Genomic DNA, 23692 nt, shown 5'->3' with positions numbered 1-23692 from the left:
AATGAATAGTGAATTGTATCCTCAAGATGCAAAATATAGGACAATTATAACTTTGTTTAGCTATAGCAGCATCCTCCAATTTGGTCCAGTATTATGGCAAACAAGTAGAGGAGACACAGGCAAAACACAAACATCCTGCCCCAAACCCAACCTTTACACAACACAAATCGCCTGGCTATTCTCGCTTCCTACTTTTCTTGCTTTCTTTTTTCTTGCTACATTTGGGCCACGTTTATTAGTGTTGCATGCTTTGTTTGCTCTCCCAGAAATGATGGATCCACAAATAAAAGACTACATCTGTTCAGTTTTGGGGCAGCATCCCAGTCACTGGCAATTCGTGTAGGCATCATACAGTTAATTCTTTCTTTATACAAATAAGCCTGGCTGTCTCTCTCTCTCTCTCTCTATCTAGATAGATAGATTTCTAGATAGATAGATAGAGCCAGATAGAGAGATACAGCCTATGTATATAGATAGATAGATAGATAGATAGATAGATAGATAGATAGATAGATAGAGCGGATTAAGTTTACCACATCCTCTGCATCCTGACTGAGGTTTTGCTGTACAGCAGAAAGCCACACTTACTTCCCAAGTTCTTGTCTGGCCTGGCTGGCATCTCCCGCTGCTCGTGGGATCTCCAGGTGCCCATGCCTAAATATCAAAATGGATACTTTCAACATTTATTTAAAAAACGGTCTCTGTCAGAAGAGTAAGACGGTCTACGTCAGAACCTTGCCCAGACAATGAAACATGAAGATTTCTCTAGTCAAACTATGTTAGAGAAAAAAGATGAAGAACATCATTGTCTTTCATCCCCTTCGTCCGGCTCAACCAGGGTTTTCCCTGAAAACCAAAGCTGTCGGTCTGCTGTCCCTCCACGAGAGCAGAGCTGGGGGAGCATTGTGGCGCAGGGGGAGGAAGGGACAGCGATGCTTTGTGCCTTTAGCCCTGTGAAATCCCTCTCCTGATCCAGCAGAGCCCGATTCATGGAGCAAAGAGTTCTGCGGAGGGACAGTGACCGCCTGCATTGGTGACCCTGGTTTTTCCAGCGGTGAGTCCAGCTGTTTGGAGGACTGCTTGCCTCCAGCTGTCCTACCTGTCCGCTAAAGAACCAAACCGTCCATTTTACTTCTCGGTCTCCTTCTTTGATAAAGTGCTTGGATGGGGGAGGCATTTTCAACCCAGTTTCAACTGAAACACTGAATTTGTCAGGCTTGTGAGAAAAACATCCATATCATTTGGCTTCTTAATCACGCCTTCTTCAAAACTATCTGACATCATTGCTCGCAATGCCCCACCTCTCAAGGCTATTACAGCTTCCTCCACAGCTCTTGGCTCTTACCTGCTGAGGAGAAGGTCCAGGACTTGGCCTGGTGGCAGGAAGGCCCGGTAGGATTTTAAAAATGCTCCAGCATGGGTCAAATCCCTGAGCACGAGAAAAACGTCTTTCTCCAGGCTTGCTCTGCAGTCCCCCGCAGCCTGTGAAACAAAAGACCAAAAGCTTGACATGAATCAGAAAACAAGGAGAGTCCCCACTCTGAAACTCTAATTCAGTTTGGCCGTTTGATAACACAGATGATCGGAGAGCACAAATTACTGAAGTGTCGTTATTTTGATGGCCGGTCTAGAGATGGCACCAATGGTGAACAACCGGCTCTCCTATTGGACAGTATTACCTTGACATCCTCCCTCCCCATCTCCGTAGCTAACTGCACCCCAGAGACAAGCACATCTCTCCTCTCCCAGCCAGACCAGCGCTGGGACGCGCTAGCGGGGAGACACACATCCAGGACAGAGGAACCAGCACGAGTCCACAGTGGCCTCCTTTGAACCGGTGCCAAACCCCACGTCCACTCAGCGCTGGAGCGGGGAGCTCTCTTATCAGAAGTGCATGTCGGTAGAGGAGACAGAAACTAAGGCTTGACCAAGGGGAATCAAACTCGTCTTGTGAAGGAAGGGTGTTAATCCCACGAGTCCAGGCATATCCCAGAGGTAGCAATGTATTTTGTCTCCCATTGTCCCACTTCCAGTTTTACATCTAGATACAATATTTCTTGTCACTTTTAGACGTGCCCTTGCACTGGCTGGAGCCTGATCCAAGCCCAGGCAAGTTAATGGGAACAAGCCATCATTATTACTCGAGAGGCAAATATATGTTATTAGTGGGAAATGGTCCCTGGGAGTGATTCAGTGACTTGTGTGCGACGAGAGCCGGAGTGGAAAGTTTGAGATCAATAAAAGATGCTCCCTGCTTTGGTGATGGACAAGAGGGGGCAGCTGGGAGTGCCCGTGACTGCCCTGTGAGGGCCATCCGGGGAGCGGGGGAGCCAGCTGAAGCGCCACTGGCACTTCTGGGAGCACCGCAGCCACTTCTGAGAGTGCTGCGCCCACTTTCCAGTCAGCACAATCGGCCATGGGGGGTCTGCCCCCAGGCAGCGAGACCGGCCACTGACTGGTCACTGTCGGGGCACGTGCTCCCCCTGACTAAGGTGGCACCAGGTGCATCTCCAAACTTCCTTTTCCTTTAAGGAAATTCCTTAAAGATTTTGAGCGTTGATCCGAATGATGTTTAAGTACACTTGTGTCTATGTACCCAACTCTGTACGTGCACATTGCCCTTTACAGAACTCGCACAAACAGGCAAGGCGACTCAAAAAGTTGGGACGTGTGGATCCACCTTTCAGGTACGAAGACATGCAGGGTCCGAATGGGAACAGGACAGGGAATCCAGTCTGGAGCGCTTTGGCACTTTGTTTTCAAGTGATAAAATGACAGAAATTGCTTCGCTTTTTGTGGAGACTCACAACACATTCATCCTTGACAAATGTTGGGATAAATGGACTTCACTTCAAACTGAATAAGGCAACTAAAAATGTTATCAGGTGATTCACAAACACGCATTATAAAAATAGGACGTTTTATTCTCAGAAAACAGGTATCAGAGTTACAGCTGTAAATATGTATCGGTCAATTAAAAAGAAAACTCTTTAAAAGATCATTCTTATTTTTAAAAAAACCAACCATCCATAAAGAAGGAGATTCGAAGCCAAATTTCCATTTTAAAATACTCTCTGGGGGGGTCTGTAACCCCTATGGGCTTTTGCCTACTCTCACAAGTTGCTCCCACCTTTTTCTCTCAAGGCAATATTATTCTCATTGCTGGGAACACACATTTGGAGCTCTTAGAACTTGCTCCTCCATCCTTTCCTGGCTGCCCACAAGGCCAACGTGTTAGAAATGTCCAAGAAAAGCTTAGCTCCTGCCAGTAAACTGCCTACCTTCCTCCTGAATATAGAAAACCTTAGAGCTGCTGTAGAGAGGAGGAGAAGACGGCGGGGATACTTCCTAAGTGCCAACAGGAGCCGGCAAAAGAAAACAGAGTTCCCCGGGAGCCACGGTTGCAGAGCAGCAGCTCCGTAACACTAGAGCAGCCTCACAAAGGAAAGGACCCAGATGAAAACAAGGGGCGGAGGTCACGAGTCCAGGAACCTGGGAGGACACGCGATACGGCCGCAGCAGCAACGAGCCACCAGCCAGCTGGCTGGGAAGCTCGCAGGAGCTATATTGAGCCGGGAGAGACCAGCTGAAGAGGCGTCTCAGGGAACACCAGGCACCAACCGGGACTGAGGCAAGGAGCTGAAGGGCTTGCCGGGGAAGGCGGCTCAACCCCAACTGCAACAAGTAGGCTTTTTTTTGAGTTTCTATTGTTTAAAGGACTTGTTGTGCCGGCGGCTACACAGAATTGCAGACTCTCAAGTCAGAACAACACGTGCACTTTCATAGATTCATACATTCATAGATGTTAGGGTCGGAAGGGACCTCAATAGACCATCGAGTCCGACCCCCTGCATAGGCAGGAAAGAGTGCTGGGTCTAGATGACCCCAGCTAGATACTCATCTAACCTCCTCTTGAAGACCCCCAGGGTAGGGGAGAGCACCACCTCCCTTGGGAGCCCGTTCCAGACCCTGGCCACTCGAACTGTGAAGAAGTTCTTCCTAATGTCCAGTCTAAATCTGCTCTCTGCTAGCTTGTGGCCATTGTTTCTTGTAACCCCTGGGGGCGCCTTGGTGAGTAAATCCTCACCAATTCCCTTCTGTGCCCCCATGATGAACTTAAAGGCAGCCACAAGGTCGCCTCTCAACCTTCTCTTGCGGAGGCTGAAAAGGTCCAGTTTCTCTAGTCTCTCCTCGTAGGGCTTGGCCTGCAAGCCCTTAACCATACGAGTTGCCCTTCTCTGGACCCTCTCCAGGTTATCCGCATCCTTCTTGAAGTGCGGCGCCCAAAACTGCACGCAGTACTCCAACTGCGGTCTGACCAGCGCCCGATAGAGGGGAAGTATCACCTCCCTGGACCTATTCGTCATGCATCTGCTGATGCACGATAAAGTGCCGTTAGCTTTTCTGACGGCTTCATCACACTGCCGGCTCATGTTCATCTTGGAGTCCACTAGGACTCCGAGATCCCTTTCTGCTTCCGTGCCACCCAGCAGGTCATTCCCTAGGCTGTAGGTGTGCTGGACATTTTTCCTCCCTAGGTGCAGCACTTTGCATTTCTCCTTGTTGAACTGCATCCTGTTGTTTTCTGCCCACTTGTCCAACCTGTCCAGGTCTGCCTGCAGCTGTTCCCTGCCCTCTGGCATGTCCACTTCTCCCCATAGCTTTGTGTCATCTGCAAACTTGGACAGAGTACATTTGACTTCCTCGTCCAAGTCACTGATGAAGACATTAAACAGTATCGGTCCAAGGACCGAGCCCTGCGGGACCCAACTGCCCACACCCTTCCAGGTCGAGACCGACCCATCCACCACGACTCTTTGGGTGCGACCCTCTAGCCAATTCGCCACCCACCGGACTGTGTAGTCATCCACATCACAGCCTCTTAGCTTGTTCACCAGTATGGGGTGGGATACCGTATCGAAGGCCTTCCTGAAGTCTAAGTATACGACATCCACCCCTCCTCCCGTGTCCAGGCATTTCGTAACCTGGTCATAGAAAGAGACTAGGTTGGTCAGGCACGATCTGCCCGCCACAAACCCGTGCTGGTTTCCCCTCAGCATAATTTGCCCTGCCGGGCTCTCACAAATGTGAGCCTTGATAATTTTTTCAAAGACTTTACCAAGGATGGAGGTGAGACTGACTGGCCTATAGTTGCCCGGGTCCTCCTTCCTCCCCTTTTTGAAAATGGGGACCACGTTAGCCCTTTTCCAGTCTTCTGGGACTTGGCCCGTGTGCCACGAGCGTTCAAATATTCCTGCCAGTGGCTCTGCAATGATGTCGGCCAGTGCCTTCAGCACCCTCGGATGGAGCCCATCCGGGCCTGCCGACTTAAAGGCATCCAGTTCTTCCAAGTGACTCTGCACCACCTGAGGGTCTACGCATGGAAGTCTGGCACCTTGCTGCTGCCTCTCTACAACCCCAGTGAGAGACTTGTCGTGCCCCTCGCTTAGGAACACTGAGGCAAAGAACTCATTGAGGAGTTCAGCCTTGTCCCCCCTGTCTGTCACCAATTGTTTCTGCCCATTTAGCAGGGGTCCTATTCCTCCCTGGGCCTTCCTTTTACTCCCAATATATCTAAAAAACAAGTTCTTGTTGTTTTTTACTTGGGTTGTCATCCTCAGCTCCATGGTAGCTTTGGCCCGCCTAACTGCCTCCCTACAAGCACGAGCAGAGGAGGTATATTCATCTTTAGTGATCTCACCCTGTTTCCACTTTTTATGTGCTCCCCTTTTGGCCCTTAGGCTGCCCTGGATTTCTCTGGTCAGCCATGGAAGCCTCCTGGCCCCTTTCCCTTTTTTGCATCGCTTGTGGATCGTCTTGCTTTGTGCCCGAAGGATCGTTTCCTTTAGGCACAGCCACCCTTCTTGGGCACCCATCCCTTCAAATCTCCTACTCTGCAGTGCGTTCTTGACTAATCGCCTGAGTGCAATGAGATCAGCTTTCCTGAAGTCTAGCACTTTCACCCTACTAGTTACCTTACCCACTCGCCGTCTTATGTTGAATTCTATTATTAGGTGATCACTGTCTCCCAAATGGCTACCGATCTGGAGGTCCCCTATCATGTCATCTCCCGTTGCCAATACCAGATCCAGTATGGCATTCCCCCTAGTGGGACCACGCACCTCCTGTGTCAGGTGGAGGTCCTGTACACAGGTTAGAAACCTGCGTGAGCGATGGGACCTTGCTGTCTGCGTCTCCCAGCAGATGTCTGGGTAGTTTAGGTCCCCCATGACTACTGCCTCTTTAGCTTTTATGGTCTCCGAGAGTTACCTCAGCAGCCCCGCATCTATTTCTTCCCCTTGGTGTGGGGGTCTGTAGCAGACCCCTACCACCAAATCCCTTTCTCCTTGCCCCCCATGTAGCCTAACCCACAATCCTTCTAGTTCCTCAACCTTGGATTCCGTCTTGATGAGGGTTGATGTATATTGCTCACTGACATAAAGTGCAACCCCCCCCCCCCGACTTTGTCTGACTTCAAGGGGAGTTAGAGAGGATACTGCCCAGAAGGGCTACAGCCCAAGTTCCTGGTCGGGTAGTCTTGGTTTTTCTGACTTGGTAAGGGAGACTGGAAGGAAGACGTACCTGAATTGGACGTGGCCGTCGGATTACCTGGGGATATTTAATGAGCTCCAGGTCTTGTGCCCAGAGATACGTGAGGTCCTAGAATAAAGAACAAGAATTGAATAAATACAAGCTAATTCTGAAAAGAGCGAGACCTGCGAGTTTCAGTTTACATGTAGGACTGAATTCCCAGTGTCACTACGAGGGGCTACAAGGGAAGTTTGGAGCCATAGGATTCATTGTCTCTATGTCCTGATGTTTAGTGGTGTCTAGAATTCAATCCTCCTGACAGAAGACTTCTTACATCAAGACGTGGCAGACGATAGTCAGGGTCACCATATCCCCGCATCTGACTGCTGGACATTCGACCTAATCTAGAGGGCTTCGAGCAGTCACACCTTCTTTCAATAGTCCAACAATCCTCACAGCGGCTCATGCTACATCTTCAGCATTTGCAATCCCAGGCACTTGCTCTCATAATAATGTCCCACGCTTGATGTATAGTGTGTACCAGCCACCCACTGGTCACATGAGTTCCACCTACCCAAACTACCAGATCTTCCACTTTCCTCTCTCTTCATGGGCCACCTTCCCACTATTAATCAAGAAAACACCTTCAGACCGTCGTATGCGCTCTGTATCAGCTCTACACTACATTGGCTTGTATCTACCCTCCCACTCTATGCCACAAAACACACGACATATACAGCACATTACACGGATCTTGTTTCCTTGCTTAACATCAGGCTGAGACACACTCCCACTTCGATACTATCAGATACCCACCACGGACCTTCCCCTGTACAAACACCAACCTCAGACACAAGCCAGCCTCAGCTAAAGTGCTCTAAGCACCGGCTGCTCTCCTTAAACCACCTTAGTGAGACACAAATATCACAGGAACTGGTTTTTCTCTTCAGCAGACTGAAAGGCAGAGAAGGGGAGTGCACACATTCACTAAAGGACTCAGTAACACAATTCAGAATGGAGCCAGAGCCCAGACGCTGTATCGCCACCTGAGCCAGGTTCTCTATCCCAATCCCCCTGACACCCCAGTCTACCCCTCTGCTCCACCAACAAATGGAGAGGACAGGGGACTGGGGGTTCAAGAGCCCAAGTCCACCAAACTCTGCAAGCCCCTGCACTAGACTCCTTGTTTCCTTCACCACTACACCCCATGCCCCCTCCCCGAGTGACCTCCTACCACACCACCACACCCCCACCACTGCCCTCCCCGCACTCCCACTCTCGAGCCCATGTCAGTAAGGGAGAGGGTCTGGGGGAGGGGGGAATGGGAGCGGAGCAGCACTGGCAGCATCCTCCGTTCCTCTGCCCTGTGGGGGGAGGCGGAAAGGGGCAGCAAAGTCACCGATTGCGACAGCCTCGTGGAGATTTCCAAGTGCTCCAGCCAAGGGCCACTGCAGGGGCCGTGCAATGTCCTGCGGTGGTTCCCTTTTTGAAACAGCCCCAAGCCAGCTATGCCTGGAGACATTTCAAATGTCATGTCTGCCTGCACCTTAAGACTGAGATGCACTGTGTCATGCGTGACTTGATCTGAGTGCTCTCCACCTCGTGCATGTGCTTATATTTTAGCTGTGGAATATCAAACCGATCCAGAAGATGTTCCATACTTCAGGAGCTATTCTCTCTGATAACGGGAAGGAGCATTTTCACAGCATACAAGTTTTACGCTATGTCCACAAAATTGCCCACAGCTTACCCTGTGAGAGCACGTGTCAAAGTGCACACGTTCTAGATCAAGCATTGGCAGTCGGGGTGCCCCAGGGGACCTTTCAAGGGTGCCACAGAGGATGTCTCCAGATCACAGCTGGTAGTCATCTCTAGCAGCAGTCCTCTGGGCAGCAGGCACCAAAGAGGTGTTACTTTTAATCTATGGTGTTGGTGTGCAACAAATGGCAATGAGTTGTGATGCAAAGAAGCACCCCATTTTTGTAGCTATGGAAACGAATGACAAAAGTCTCTGTGAATAAAGACAGCATCCTTTGCAACTGCCTCCTCAGCAATCATCAAACTCAACACTTTGCATTCAAAATGGGGCCTCAACCCTCCGCCTCAGGATGTCTCCAAATACAACTGGTTTCTGATCAAACAGGACGGTCGTGGGGGACGGCCAAATTCTGACGGCTTCTCAAAGTCTGGAACAACTTCCGATCTGGATGGGTAAAGACAGCCCCGCCGGTCCTAGCTCAATTTGCCATGTGGTTGTGATGTTGAAAGAGTAATTGGTTTTCTTACCAGTTAGGCTACAAATGGACATGGTGAGTTTGGAAAGGGTTCTTCAAAAGGGAGGATAACATCTAGGATTTTGAAATGGAGGAGGTCCCAGAGTGGGCAGACAGGGGTACAACTACTCATTTTTGCCCCCGGGGCATAGAAGGGAGGGTGGGTTGTGCGTGGGGGAGACCGAGCAGTGGATGGTCTTACCCGCTCCTGGCCTGCCTGCTGCAGCCGCAGCTGCTGCCGCCACACAGCGTCCCAGGCCCTTGACTCTGCTGTGGCAAACATCTGCTGCCCTGTCTGGCTGCCTGCTTCGGGCCTCAGCTCCTGCGTGCGGCAGTGCTCGAGGCAGGATGGCAGAGGGATGCATCTCCATCCTTGTCCCTCCTCCTGAGATGCCCTGTTGAGGAGTTCAAAACCAAGTTAATTGGAAATTATTACTTCTACTGGTGTAAGGAGCAAAGGTGATTAGGTGCTAAGCACATCTACACCGTTCGAAGTAAAACCAAAATAAAACAGAGAGAAAAAAAGAGAAAAGAATTCAAAATGCATTTGTGCCGTTTCTTTGTATGCATAAAGCGTGGCCCGATGAGCGTGCACAAACTGCGGAAAGAACAATGGGGAAGATCCTAAAGTTAAAATTAAATAAATGTATGTCCTTACTTTAAGTTCAAAAGCATGCCGTCATGGAGACATGGACCGTGAGCACGCTGGCACAGAGCCATACCTCTTCACAAAAAAAGGAAGCAGGAAGGCAAGAAGAAAAGTGTTATGATATTAAGTAGGAAGTTTTAGGAGACCGTTTGCATCAACTCGTTTAGAAACTGGAAATTGAAATCCAGGAGAAGCCGACAGAGCGGGTCCAGCCCCTGCACCAGGCAGGACAAGACACCGGGGCTCAAGCCACCGTGGCGAGGTGACCGTCCCGTCTGCTCCTGAAGATTTCCAGGGGAGGTGACTGCACCCCTCAGGGTCACAGTCAGGGCGGCCAGGATCTGGAACCAGCTGCCAAGGGGAGCGGTGCTGGCTCCTACCTCGGAGGTCTTTCCAAGGAGCCTGGATAACAACTAGCTGGGTCAGATGAGCTTCAGCTTACCAGGGCTCATATGAGCCCAGTATTCATTCCTGCCCAGGCAGGGGGTCGGACTCGATGATCTGCTCGGGGCCCTTCCCACCCTGCATCTGTGAACCACCACTGCGGGGAGTTTATTCCAGTCTGGACACCCAATTAAATGCATAGAAATACATTTTTTAAATAGATTAAAGCAGGAAACTTGTAAGAGAAACAGTGCATCGATGGGACTACTAAGGCATTAAAGGAGAAGAAGACCCCAAAGAAGACCCTTCAAGGCTATCATCCAACACAAAACACTTTAATAATCAGGGTTTGGTTATGTAAATCCCCCAGAGTCAATGGACGGCAACCAATGAGACTGGAAGCAGAATTTCGGGGTCGGTTCAATTACCAAAAAAAGCCAACAGAAAAACTGGTATCGCTGGGTTGAGCGCTTGGCCCTTTTCCTCAGCGCTCAACCAGGGCAAAGTTAGCATCAATAGCATCTTCTCCTTCCCTAGAGTAAAGAGGGGAATGGAAGTGAAGTAAGGCGTCGTTGCGTGTTTGCGGGCCTCGGGGCTCGGTCTTTCTGCACGAGCTCTCTCCGAATCCTGCGTGGAGTATATTGCCTTTTCTGGCCCTGCTCCAGCGCTCACTGCACCGCTATGCGCAGAGACCTGGCTGGGCCGTCTCCTTTCCAGCGCAGCTCCCTGCCCTTCCCCTCCCCTCCCCTCAGCACTGCATTCTTCAATTCACACCTGAATCTCTCAAATTAGACAGGGCAAAAAGAGTATGTGACAGTGAGAATTGGCATCTCTATTTGATTTACCTTCCTCTCTTTCCAAAGGATCCCATATTTTTCTCCCGGGATAAAAGACTGTCCAGTCTTCTGTAGCTGTATGAAAGAAATATTGAAGAGCAAGTTGAAACCACAACCAGTCATTCCCAGTTACTTGATGTCTGGAGCGAGGGACAGCATCATGGCCGGGGGGCAGGGTACTGCAGTTTGGGGTGAGGGGCACTGGCAGGCTGGGGTCAGTGGGTTGGGGGTGAGGGGCAGCAGCAGGGCTGGCGGGGGCTCTGGCTCGGCACTGAGGGGCAACAGCATGGGCAGGGGCAGGGCACTGGCATGTCTCTGCCCCCCACTGTCATATCCCCCGTCCCCCCTCCGCCATGTGACAGGTGTCCTGCATTTTGGACCTGGAAATATGGAAACCCTAAAGCAACCATCCGCATCCTCACTGCCTGCTCCGCTGCACCCCTCACCTTGCCTGCCCAGCCAAATAGCATCGCTCCAAGCACTCCCCCCGCCTCCCCATGTCAGGCCAGCACACCTCGTCTTCAGCCCTTGGCTTGTACTGAAGCGGACTGAAGTCATGTTTAGGAAAGGAACGAAAGCATAAAAGTGACAATTCCCCCAGCCACAAGTCACCCACCCCTACGACCCCCCAAGTGTGGGTGCAAACACCCCCTCATTTGCCCACTCTTACCCTTGCGGTCAGGGTGACACCGAGGACACAGGTGTGACCTGACTCCAAGCAGTGTTGGCTCGGGAGCAGTCCAACTGCTGTGCGCGTCTCCAGGAGCCGCACGGCGACGAGCCGGTTCTAGAAGGGGCCATTGTGATGCGCGTCACCTTCTCCGGGTCTCCCCGCGTGCACGTCTCGGCCGCGTCCGGCCGCACCGCTGCATCAGCCTCCAGGTGTGAGACAGGGCTGGGCTTGCACGCGGCCTGATGGTGCTCACAAGGAGGGACTTCGCACAGGACTGGCCCCTGCCAGGGTTTCCCTCCAGGGCACTGTGACATCGGGTGAGGAAAGGGACTCCAACACCAGGTCCTAACGAACACCATTTCTTGTCTGTGCACAAGAACAGACGGCCCAGGTCTGTCTCACACGTGCTCCCTGCGGTGACTCTAACCTCTATTTCTGGAGGCCGGGGGCTCCCGCTGCTCCGAGCTCTGCACTGGGGAATACACTGTATTACTTGCTGCCTACTGTCGGCCCTTTGACCGTGTGGGTCCTCCCAGTGTCTCAGCGTTGCACCGCTTTCATGGGCAACTTCCCCCAGTTTCTCTTCAAGCCTTTTCCCTTTCTGGAGGGAGAACTGTTTAACCAGATCCGTGCCCTGGATCTCCCTCTTCTGCCTTTGGTCAAACAGCCCTTGCACCAGAGCTGCGGCTGAAGAGGCTCTTTCATGGATATCATGTGCTTACTGCGCCTTTAGGTAGTGCTCCTTCTCTGCCATCCTCATTTTACCTTTCCTGCCTGGTTCCTTAACCATAACCGCGCTATCTCTTTCGTTTTAGATGAACAGATTGGAAGAAGGACGGATCTTGGTTGAACGACTGTGTTGTGAGATTAGTCCTCGAGAGCTCGATGTCTTCAAATCCCTGAGCGGTGGCCATGGAGAGGACGGAGACGTGTCCTCTTTTCTTCAACCACAGAAACAGACTCAGAGGAAATCAAGAATTGCAGCAGGGGACATTTAGGTTCGATACAAGTCCTTTCGCACTATATGAGGGCAATTTTTTCAGGTTTTTTTGAGCACGGAAAGGGGCTACCCGGAGAGTTGTGCAATCTCCATGCTTGCCAAGGCGTGAGAGCAGGGTTGATGCTTGGCTGGCCGGGTTTGTAGGGGTGATCCCGCCTCGAGCAGGGGTGACTGGATGGCCCCGACGTCTCTTCCAGTCCCGGGTTTGATGATTCGATGCCCTCTCGGTGTGCTACTAAAGGGACAGGAGCAGCAGCATAAGAAGATCAGATCAAACCCCTTTTGTCACAGAAGACCCTGCTGGGCTGGGGGTGGGAGGCACATGCCCCCCTCTTCTCCCTGCTACCAACCCCCCCTCCCCCATTATGGCTAATACACACACACTCACACACAGGCGTGCACACAGACAGGCACACACTCTACTTAGCACAGGGGCGATGTGTGGGGGTGCAAACAGGTGAGCGTGGCGGTGCACCCCCTACTAAAAGGCACTGCCCACACTGCTGGCAAGGTCTGTGGGTGGTCGCTGCCCCCTGGCCAGCGCTCGCCACCTCCCCCCACCCCCCGACCGATGCCAGTGCCCGTGCCGTCTGAGGGAGCTCCCGCTTAGCCCCGCCACTCTCCCACTACCACTGCCCCGCTCCCGTCGCCGCCGTGGGCACGTGTCCTTCATGACGCACCATCTCTCTGCACATGGGCACGCAGGCACAAGCATATTCTCCCTGCCATGAACACACACACATACACACAGGCACACGCACGCACAGACACATGCACACAGAGACAGAGATGTGTGTGCGCTCTACTCACTCGCTCTGCACGTGCACACATTAACACGCTCTCCATGCCATTAACACAGATGCATGCACACGCACACACATGGACAGACATATGCACACATGTAGGCAGGCATGCACTCTACACACTCACTCTCTGCACATGGACACGCAGACACAAATACACTCTCCCTGCCATGAACACAGACACACATGCACAGACAGGCATGTGCACATGCAGAGAGGAGCACACGCACAAACACGTGTGCACATGCATACACACATGCACACAGACACATGCACATATGCATACACGCATGCACACACACTCATGCAGGCACTCACGTGCACACAGATACGTAGACATGCAGACTCATGAACAGACACACGGAGGTACATATGAATGCACACAGACATCCCTTAGCCTGACGAAGGGTTTTTGAGCCCGAAAGCTTGCTTAATAACTAGTCTCCAACTATTTGGGTTGGTTTCATAAAAGATATCCAATTCACCCAAGGAACCTTGCTTGCCTGGGTCCTTAGACCAACACAGCTTCAGCCTACACCCCCACAAACATGCACGCACACACATGCACACATGCACGCACAGGCACATGCAGGCACACACACATGCACACAGACACATTCACATACGCACACAGACATGCACACATGCACACAGACATTCACACACATGCACAGACATGAAAGAACATACATGGATGCACAAACACATACACACAGACACGCACAGACACATGCATGTAGACATGCACACACATAGATACATACACCTGCACACACATGTGTGCAGAAACCCAGAAGCACACTCGTGCATGCAGACTTGTGCGTGCACACCTAAGCATGTACAGGTGCACATGCACACACACATGCACACATATGAATGCACACAGACACATGCATGTGTATGCATGCAGACATGCACGCACATACATGTAGGCACACAGACGCATGCATGCACACACGTATCCATGCGTGCAGACATATGCAAGCAGACAGACACATGTAAGCACGAGCTCATGTATGCAGATGCATGCATGCACAACACACATGCACACACGTGCATGCAGACATGCACATGTACACACAGACACATGCATGCACATACATGCACGTGCACAGACACACCTGCACACACACCTGCATGCACACAGATATGTGCCTGCACACAAACACATGGACGCGCACACATGCATGCATGCAGACATGTACACGTGTGTACGCAGACATGCATACATACGAATGCAGACAGACATGCATGCACAAACACATGTATGCACACACACACGCGCGCGCGCGCGCGCACAGTATCCCGCCCGGCCCTGGGGCAGGCTGGGCTGCGCAGTGGGGGGAAGGGCCGGAGCCCCCGGGGGTCCGGGGAAGAGCCCGGCAGCGTCCTGTGCTCGGAGGGGGGCTCCTCCAGCCCCTCCTCAGCCACGTGAAGGTAGGAGACTGGGGGGTCAGGTGCTAAGGCCCCTTCTCGTAGCCCTGCCTGCCTGGACTTTACAGCCAGCACATGACCGCACCATAAAACCCAGCTGCGCTGAGGGGTCGCTGCATCCAGTGCTCCCCTGGGCTGGGCTGGGCTGGAGAGCAGGTCCCTGCCGGCTTTCCTGGATGCGCATCGGGGGAACGACGCCTGTACTTCGCCACCTACTTATTCCTGTTCACCTGACGGCTCGTAGTTCCCGAGTGGTTTGCAGGACAGCACCTCCTTTCATCCAGCCCCTTTCCGTGGATGTCCAAACGTCCCTGCCCTTCTCTTCCGCAAGTGGGTTTCTCTAACCCGGGGTTTTCTCCCCCTCCTTTTGGACACTGAAGCCTGTCAGGTTCCTCCCAGAAGAAAGGTGCAGGGAAAGACTCTGGATCTGCAGATAAAAAGTGGATCGGTTTTCTAGGATGAACCTGCGCCGTACTCTGGCTTGTCCTTTGTAGCTAGGTTGGGCTGGTGTAAATGGCAATCGCCTCTTCCTGGATCCGTATTGAAGTGCAGTGTCCCTCCAGATCCTCCTTGTGAGAGATCCTTCAGGTGAGGAGTTGCTTGGTTTATCCCTGGCAGCCAAGTGTTTCTCTTTTCTTTTCTTTTCTTTTCTTTTCTTTTCTTTTCTTTTCTTTTCTTTTCTTTTCCCAGGCTGGGAGGGGTTTGCAAGCCTGGCTTGGTAAAAATCAACCAGAAGCTGTGCAGGATTTTAGCAGTGATGACTTGAAACCACGGGGGGAGGAAGGGGAAGGTGATAGGCCTCAGAGCCAGTCCTGGGACGGCCCTGCCTGAGCCTCAGCGCCCCCCAGCACAGAAAGGACGGTCCCCAGGCGCCCGGCCTCAGCTGCAGCAGAGCAGCGCGCACAGGGAGCAGGGGCCTGCTTCCCCACGTCTGCTCCCACCAAGTCACACACGTGCTTTCCCCCACACTCGGGGCCCTGCTTGAGCCCGGCCTCACGCAGGTGGAGCCTGGGGTGGGGGCAGCTGGGAGCTCAGAGCCCTAGCAAGTGCAAACAAGGTGGTCCAGCCCCGCAGGCCAGGGCACGGCCCCTGCTCCTGCCCCACAGATCCAGCCCCAGGAGCCGCTCCTGTTTCCACACGGCCTTGGATGTAGCCTGGACCGGAGCCACATCCCGGGCCAAGGACAGGCGCTGTGTCCGGGCAGCACCCACGTGTCGGGGGGGCCGTGGCACCGGGCAGCAGCACCAGGGCCCAAAGCTGCTCGTGCCAAGGGGCACTGGGCTGGGCTGGGGCTGGCTGCAGGGCTGGGCGTCCCCGCTTGCAGGGGCAGGACTGAGCCCAGGACCGTGCTGGGGAGCTGCCACATGGTGCCAGACCCAGGAGGCCCTTGCCCGGCTGCTGGGTGCTGCCTCCCCAGGGCAGCAGGGGAGAGGCCCCCCGGCCGTGGGGGTGGGCATGAGGCAGGGGCTGCCCGGCGTGGGGCTGGGGGTGCCCCAGGCCAGCTGTGCACAGACCACGAGGGCAGGGGGCAGCCAGGCCCAGCTGCAGAGCAGAGGGGCGTCTGGGGGCTTCTGTGGGAGCAGGGCAGCCGCCCGCCTCACACCGACCTGCCAGAGCCCGGGGGCAGGGCACGGACCCCTCCCGCCACAGGGCCCCCTGCTTGCACCTCCAGTGTGTCTGCTCCACATCCACGCGCCAGCTTCCCCTCACCGGAGCACACACCTTCTCTCCCCCAGGCCTGGACTCCCTTGCCCCTTGCACACAGAGCACACGCCTTCTCTCCCCAGTCCGACTTCCCTACCCCTTGCACGCACAGAGCACACATCTTCTCTCCCCCAGCCCCAGACTCCCTGCCCCTTGCACGCACAGAGCACACATCTTCTCTCTCCCAGTCCCAGACTCCCTGCCCCTTGCACACACAGAGCACACCCCTCCACACGAGCACAGAGCCTGGGCCGACTCCCCGCCCCGTTCCACACTGGTGCCCTTGGCCCTGCAGTCGCTGGTGTGCAGCACATGCCTCAAACCCGTGAGCTGGGGTCCGGTCTGCCCACCAGGGACACGACTGTCGTGTGCCATCTGGGCCGGGCCCCGGCGCACACATAGGAGGTGCACCCAGGAGCGGGGTCAGTGCAGAGGAGCCCCGGGCTCAGGGGCTGGGGCGGATCCTGAGGCCACCTGACGCCCGTCCCATCCTGATGGCAGCAGGCGGCGGTGCCAGCCCGATGGGGCTTGCACTGGGGGTGGCAGGAGCAGGTGGAGGCGGTGGCCTGGTGCCCTGACACCCAAGCCCTCCCCCTCCCCCAGCTCCCGTTCCCCTCCCTCGGCTCCACCATCTTATGCTGTGGGGGCGGGCAACCTGCGGGGGAGGGGGTGGGTGTGCGCCTGTCTGCCCTCCTGCACCGGGGTGTGCACGTGTGTGCCTTCCTGCACGGGCGGTGTGCATGCATGGTGTGTGTGTGTGTATATGCCCACCCTCCTGCATTGGGGGGGGCGGGGGGGTGTCCACACTGTCCTGCATCATGGGGTGGGCGTGTGTGCACACCCTTCCCAGACTGCTGGAGGTGGTGAGCAGGGGCAGAGAGGGGGAGCAGGGCCAGTCTTCCCCTGAAGTGGGGCATGATTTCTACCTGGCATCTCCTGAGTTCATTTAACCCCCCTGCAGCTCCAGCAGGGCATTGCCAGCCCATTCCTCCTCCTCTCCAGCCTGTTTCCCCTGCTGCAGCAGGAGACCACTGCTCCTAGTCCTGTCCCTGACAGCCACAGAGAAATGCCTGTCTCCATCTTCTCTGTCGTTGCCCCAAGACTGGGGTCAAACCCCACTCAGTCTTGTCTTCTCCAGACTCAATCCCCTGAGCTCTTCCAGCCTCTCCCCCCCACCCCTGCCTCCCAGGCCCCTCATCCTTTGGGTCCCTCTTTGCTGGCCTCTGTCCACCTGCCCACCTCCTTCTGGAAGTGCGGGGTCCCGAACCGGACACAGGACTCCAGGGGAGTCTCCCCAGTGCTGGGGGATCCCTGCCTTGGGTTTGCAAGGGGCGCTCCTCCTCATGCTGCTCAGGAGGATGCTGATTTCTTTTACCACCAAAGCACACGGCTGGCTCGGATCCAGCCCACGGCCCCTGGTTCCCCCCACCTCATCTCTGCAGGGCTACAGCCTGGCTATGCGTTCCTCAGGTGGGATTGGTGAGTGCAATTATTCCCTCCCAAGTGCGGGGTTTTGCACTGGTCGCCCACGACTCAGTTTCCCTACTCTTGTCCATGGGATCATGATCTGAGTGGAATGGGCCAGGAACACATTTGAAAGTGAATTGTATAAATGGGACTGACACCACGACGGGCTCCACGTGAACTGTTACCACACAGGAAAGAGACCTGGGAGTGATTGCGGAGAGTGCAGTAAGCACCAGCTCCATGCCCAGACACCGTGAAGAAAGCAATGGAAAATGTGAGTGCTGATGAGGAAGGGAATTGTGAACAAGATCGAAAGCATCACGATGCCCCTTTATGAACCCATGGTGCACCCACACCTCGAATCCTGTGCCCAGGTCTGGTGCCCGCACGTCCAGCAGGATCTAGGGGAACTGGAGCAGGTCCAGAGGCAACGGTACGGAGGGCCTTCCCTACGTGCAGGGACTAACGAGACCCGGTCTGCTCAGGTTGGCGTCCCCCAAGGTGCCGTTCTCGGACCTGTACTCTTCAATGTCTTCATAGACGATCTGGACACTGGTGTCAAAAGTGCACTGGCCAAGTTCTCTGACAACACCAAACGTTGGGGAAGTGTGTCTGCACTCGAGGATAGGCTAGTGATCCAGGCTGATCTCAACAGGCTCGCAAGGCGGGCGGAGGAAAACCTGATAGCATTCAATATGGAGAAATGCAAGGTGTTCCACCTCGGGAATAAAAACCTGCATCACACTTGCAGGCTTGGCAATGGTACACGCACTAGCACCATGACTGAAAGAGACTTGGGGATCATGATTGACCACAAGATGCACGTGAGCCACCAATGCGATACCACAGCCGGCAAAGCAAATAAAACTCTGGCTTCCATCTACTGATGCATCTCAAGCAAGACCCAAGAAGTCATCCTCCCGCTGTACTTGTCCTTGGTGAGGCTGCAGCTGGAGTAGTGCATCCAGTTCTGGGCTCCACAGTTTAGGAAGGACGCAGAGAAACTTGGAAAGAGGAGAGCCATGTGCATGATCTGAGGGCAGGCAAACAGGCCTCATGAAGAGAGGCTGCGAGCTATGGGTGTCTTCAGCCTGGAGAAGCACAGACTCAGGCGCATTGGCAATGTGTAGGGGGTACACATAGGAGGCGGCACACCCCCTGCAAAAACACTGCTGATGCTACCAGCGGTGCCGGCAGGCTGTTGCTGTTTCCCACCCCGACACCACTGGCAGCATCTGCAGGTGGTCCCTGATTGCCACTGGCCATCCCTACTCCTGCCAGCAGTATCTCTGGGTGGTCGACGACCACCAGTCAGTGTTTACACCCCCTTGCGCCCCACTACTGACACCACCATGGCCGCCTGCGGGAGCTCCCTGCTCGCTGCCACCACCCCAGGGGATGACAAGGTCCAACAGTCACAAACTCCTGCAAAACCATTTTAGGCTGGACATAAGGAAAAACTTCTTCACTGTCCGAGCCCCCAAGGCCTGGAATAGGCTCCCCTAGAGGTGGTGCAATCACCTACTCCAGACACTTTCAAGAAACATTTATCTTGCTGAGATCCTTTGACCCTGGCTGACTTCCTGCCCTGGGGCAGGGGGCTGGACCCGGTGGTCTTACGAGGTCCCTTCCAGCCCTAATGTTTATGCAGTTGCATCTATGAAAGGATCTGCTTTCGGTCCACGGTTTGCCAGTCCGCAGTCTAAAAAGGGTCAGACTGATCACCCGAACCACCCTCTCCGTGAACACGAATCTCTTAGTTCACGCGGAAGCCGCGGAGCACCTGAAAGGGACTGAAGGAAGGGGACTTAGTCCTATCACTGCTGAGGCCAGCCTATTGAATTGTATTGCTGAGCCCATTTCATTGAACCGTACTACTGAGGCCAACCCATTAAATCGTACTACTGAGGAATGAAACCATATTTTGGTATTTGGCTTCTTGGAATTCTAGGATTGTAAGTATAATATGAAAAATAATAGTATTGATTCAAATTTAACTTTTAGTTGTAATTGTAGTTGTTTTTGTAACACTAATTCTTATAGCATTGTTTGGGAAGGAAGTGCATTCGGAGCATTGTTTCTGATATATGTAATTATTGTGTTTTTAATGTTTGTGGTGTTTCTTCAAGCTAAGCAGTGTTATATACGTAGCAAAGAGTTTTAAAATAAAAGTGTGTTGTATAAATTAAGTGTGTAATCATTGTGAAATCGTGCAATCAGTTAACTACTCCCCCAGCCAGTGCATCAGAATGAATCAGTAAATTGTGTGGGATTTTCTCTATTCCATAACCCACTAGAGACATGGCGTCACGAACAGGATGCGCTGGTTGCCCATTTCAAAATGGGATGAATGTGTTGCAGCATTGCACGTTCCACAATGATAATGAGGGAACTTGGAAGGTAAATATAAGGGATCTTAATAATGAGGATGAAACAATCACGTATAGTTTTATGTTTACACAAGAAAGTTTAAGATGCTGTCTGGGAGGAATTCAGAAATCATATGGTCAACTAGATTGGAGTTTAGAAAAGAAAGAAGTACAGCCAGAAGTAAAGGTGTGTAGGAAGAAAGAAAGTAGAAAAGAAGAGGGAGGTTTTCGAGAGATAATGCGAAAGGTGTTAGGGAAAGGAGTTTACGATCAGTTAAAATTGCCACTAGCAAGGGAGGTAACGTGTTTAAAAGCAGGAGAGATACTAAGAGAGTTAGAAGTAAGTTGCAAACAAGCAGCAGGAGGTCCTTTGAAAAAAACTAATTACCCGTCCCTCTTAGGAGAGGCAGCTCGGGGAATCATTCACTTATTGCATGAGGTAGAAAATTTAGCAGCCGAGAATAATGTTTTAAAATTGGTTATGAACCAGAGTAAAGTGAATGAAACAGAGGAGCATGGAGAGAAACCAAGTAAAATATCTGTGCAACCTACTGCACCCTCTCTAATTACTCCATCCACTCCACCACCACATGCAGAAGTTACAGTAGAATTGGAAGAATTAAAAGCTGACTATGAGGTAGGAGAAGTAGCTAAAGCTAGAGCAGAGCCAATACTGGAGGCATGCCCTATAGTAACTACTAGTTGGAAACAAGGCACAAATCCTGCGATTAGGCAGAATATCTATAGAGAAAGGAACAGGGAGGAAATAGAGGATTTGGCTAGGACAACAGCACGACGTACTAATGAAAATTGCTATGTGTGGCTAGGAAGGATTATAGAGGAAGAAACTGGAATAGGAACCCTATTAAGTTCAGAGGAGGCCCTTCCACTAATAAGAAATTTGGGATGGAGTAAGGGGGCAATTCTCACAAATACCATGAATATAATTCCGGGAGGCATGTATCCCATAACTTTAGCTGGATTAATTGCCACCAGAGTAAACAATCATTTGGGAGCTTTAAACTTTCCCCAAAATTTAGAAGGGGGTATGAATAACATCAGGTACTTAATATGGGGAATTAGTTTTGCCCATTGGACAGCACCCCCAAACACCCTGTCGGCAGTACAACAGAGATTAAGGAATGATTGTTTGTTTATCACCACTCCTGAACAACTAATTTGCAACAGGATGTCGTTAGAGGTAGCAGCAAATGTTCTGAAAACTCCAGGAGTAAAAAAGCCTGGCTACTGCCGCTGGTGGGGCAGACACCCTGGGAAGTAGCTGATCAAATAGGAACCATAGTGCAGGAGGAAGAAATGAAGAAAAAGCCCAAATTAATAATATAGAACACCATGTGCACACTCCTTACCATCCATAATCTAATGGGGTTGTGGAGAGACACACTGGTATTTTGAAGACACAAATGAAAACAAATTTAAAATCAATTTCCTTTAAAAACTGGGATGCAGTATTGCATGCAACCTTAATTCAGTGCAATAATGATAATACTATGTGGTTGAAACACGAAAAGAAAGAGTTTCCAGTGTGGACATATAAGTATAAAAAAGATGATAAAATGTGGATACACTTACCCAAAGAAGAAAAAGTAACAAAAGGTGCAATCGATCAATTGGGGAAACATCCCAACACTTATTTTTGTTTAACTGAGGAAAATCAAACAATATTAGTACACCAAAGCTGGCTAACCTCACGAAGCTAGGCCTCACAAGGACCTAAGCAATCATTTAATTTTGTTACAGGTGTCAAGGATTGAAGTGGCAACAGTGGGAGATCAAGGATGAAAATGATCCCAGAGATGAAAACTGGATGTGGCTAACCAATGCAACATTATGCAGACCAGTACATAGACCACCCAACGTGATTCTGGGATATAATGCTGATGTATGGAATCTCACAATACCAGGTTATTCCCTTAAATGTCATATTCCTTGGGAAGGACCATGGAACCCCTCCAAATTATTAAATCCTCGTGATATAATTAATGGACCATATCCATATGGCATTAAATTAACAGAAGTAGGGATAAATGAAACTGAGTACTATCCAACACCATGCAGTTTTGTGAAAACACACCCAAAGAAAGGTGTATTTGGGGTAAAATTAACTATTATACCAGTAGGGTTATTTGAAAATGCTACAGTAGACCCCTATGGTATCATCCAATGTAAGTGGAATAAACTTTTCTGGAAACCTAACACTGTCCAGAACAGTGGCCGGCTTACCACTAGCACTTGGTGTCGGACTATAGTACATACTAGAAAAGGGATATTAACTTATCTCTTAATTATAAGGGATCCACCGCACCAAGAACAAAGCACAATAGCCTGGCATTTAAAATCTCCTGAATATTCCCGCACTGCCATGCGCATTACATATAACATTAACTGCACGCAACCACAAAGAAAGCGCAGGTCAGTCTGGACAGACTGGGCACAGCAAAATCAAGATAAAGAATGGGAAGAAACAGTAAAACCTGAATTCATGTCACTTTTGGGATTTGCCACTACACATGTGACCATTACAAAAAACATTACACAAAGAATGCAAAATTTCTTAACATTAACTGAACAAAAAGAAAGTATCACTAATTCGAATATGAGGAAAATCCAAGCTAGATTACAGTTCATCACCTGTACACAATTTCATGAATCCAGCACCTTTGAACAACTTATTGTAACAAATTTAAAGAAAAAATTCACAGATGCTGGACATACACCTTATGTAGAATGTCATAGTTAAATAGCATAATTATTTAGTCACGAAAATCAGGGAAGTGTACAATGGCTTTGTTCAGTGACCCCACTAATGGGTTGGACAGTACGTACCCGCATTGGAGGAAAACATACAGGTACATTACCCACCATGCGGTGTACCAAGCATAATTGCACACAAGTAAACACCAACCAAGTAAAATTAAATGATAAATGTTCTGAATTGGAAGCATGGAATCAAACCCATATTGTGCAATGTGCTGATTGCAAATGTAAAATCTACACTAAAACTGTTCAAGTAAACATATTAAACTATGATTATGCTTTTGACTTAACCCCCCAAGATGAAGCAACGCAGTATTATGAAAGAGCAGAAATGGGATATGATATTCCTCAACTCCAGCCCTGTAAGCAAGAGGGTCAGTTCTGGAGAGATACAGGGGAAATAATGGAAATAAAATATAATATCCGTCAAGACTCACCCTGTGAGCCTGGAGCTCAGTTATGGAGAGACACATTTGCAAGGAAATGTGTGTGCATAATAGAGCCAAAAATTAATAATCTACACTCCAGTATGGAAGTAGTACTTTGGTCCAAAACAGGTATCCCATGGATCGCTGCAGATCATTGGAGCATGACTGAGGAGAATAAGGTGCATTCCCAACTATCTGCGTGGGACATGGACTTGCAGGAATTAAATTTAACTCATATATCGTTTAACTTGGAAACTGGACAATTAGTGATGTTGTCAAAGGACTATGGAGAACACATTACTTACCTGAAATTACTCAACGCCAGCAAGATCCTCAATGCACCATCTGCTTCGGTGTTAGAAG

The 23692-nt window shown here is 51.3% G+C and overlaps 1 long non-coding RNA gene across 1 annotated transcript; it reads right to left on the bottom strand.

Annotated features, from left to right (window-relative positions):
• Positions 1-8915: 8915 nt before the first annotated feature.
• LOC132248740 (uncharacterized) lies at positions 8916-11364 on the bottom strand. The gene is made up of 3 exons (XR_009460093.1): positions 11344-11364; positions 10683-10748; positions 8916-9199 (listed from the first exon to the last, which is right to left on the bottom strand). It is a non-coding gene; the product is annotated as an uncharacterized LOC132248740 (long non-coding RNA).
• Positions 11365-23692: the final 12328 nt, after the last annotated feature.

Source organism: Alligator mississippiensis, chromosome 1 (genome assembly GCF_030867095.1).
Source record: "Alligator mississippiensis isolate rAllMis1 chromosome 1, rAllMis1, whole genome shotgun sequence".
In the NCBI taxonomy this organism is placed as follows: Eukaryota; Metazoa; Chordata; order Crocodylia; family Alligatoridae; genus Alligator; species Alligator mississippiensis.
Note: the sequence above shows the minus strand (reverse complement) of the source record. Positions and strands in the feature narration are given on the sequence as shown.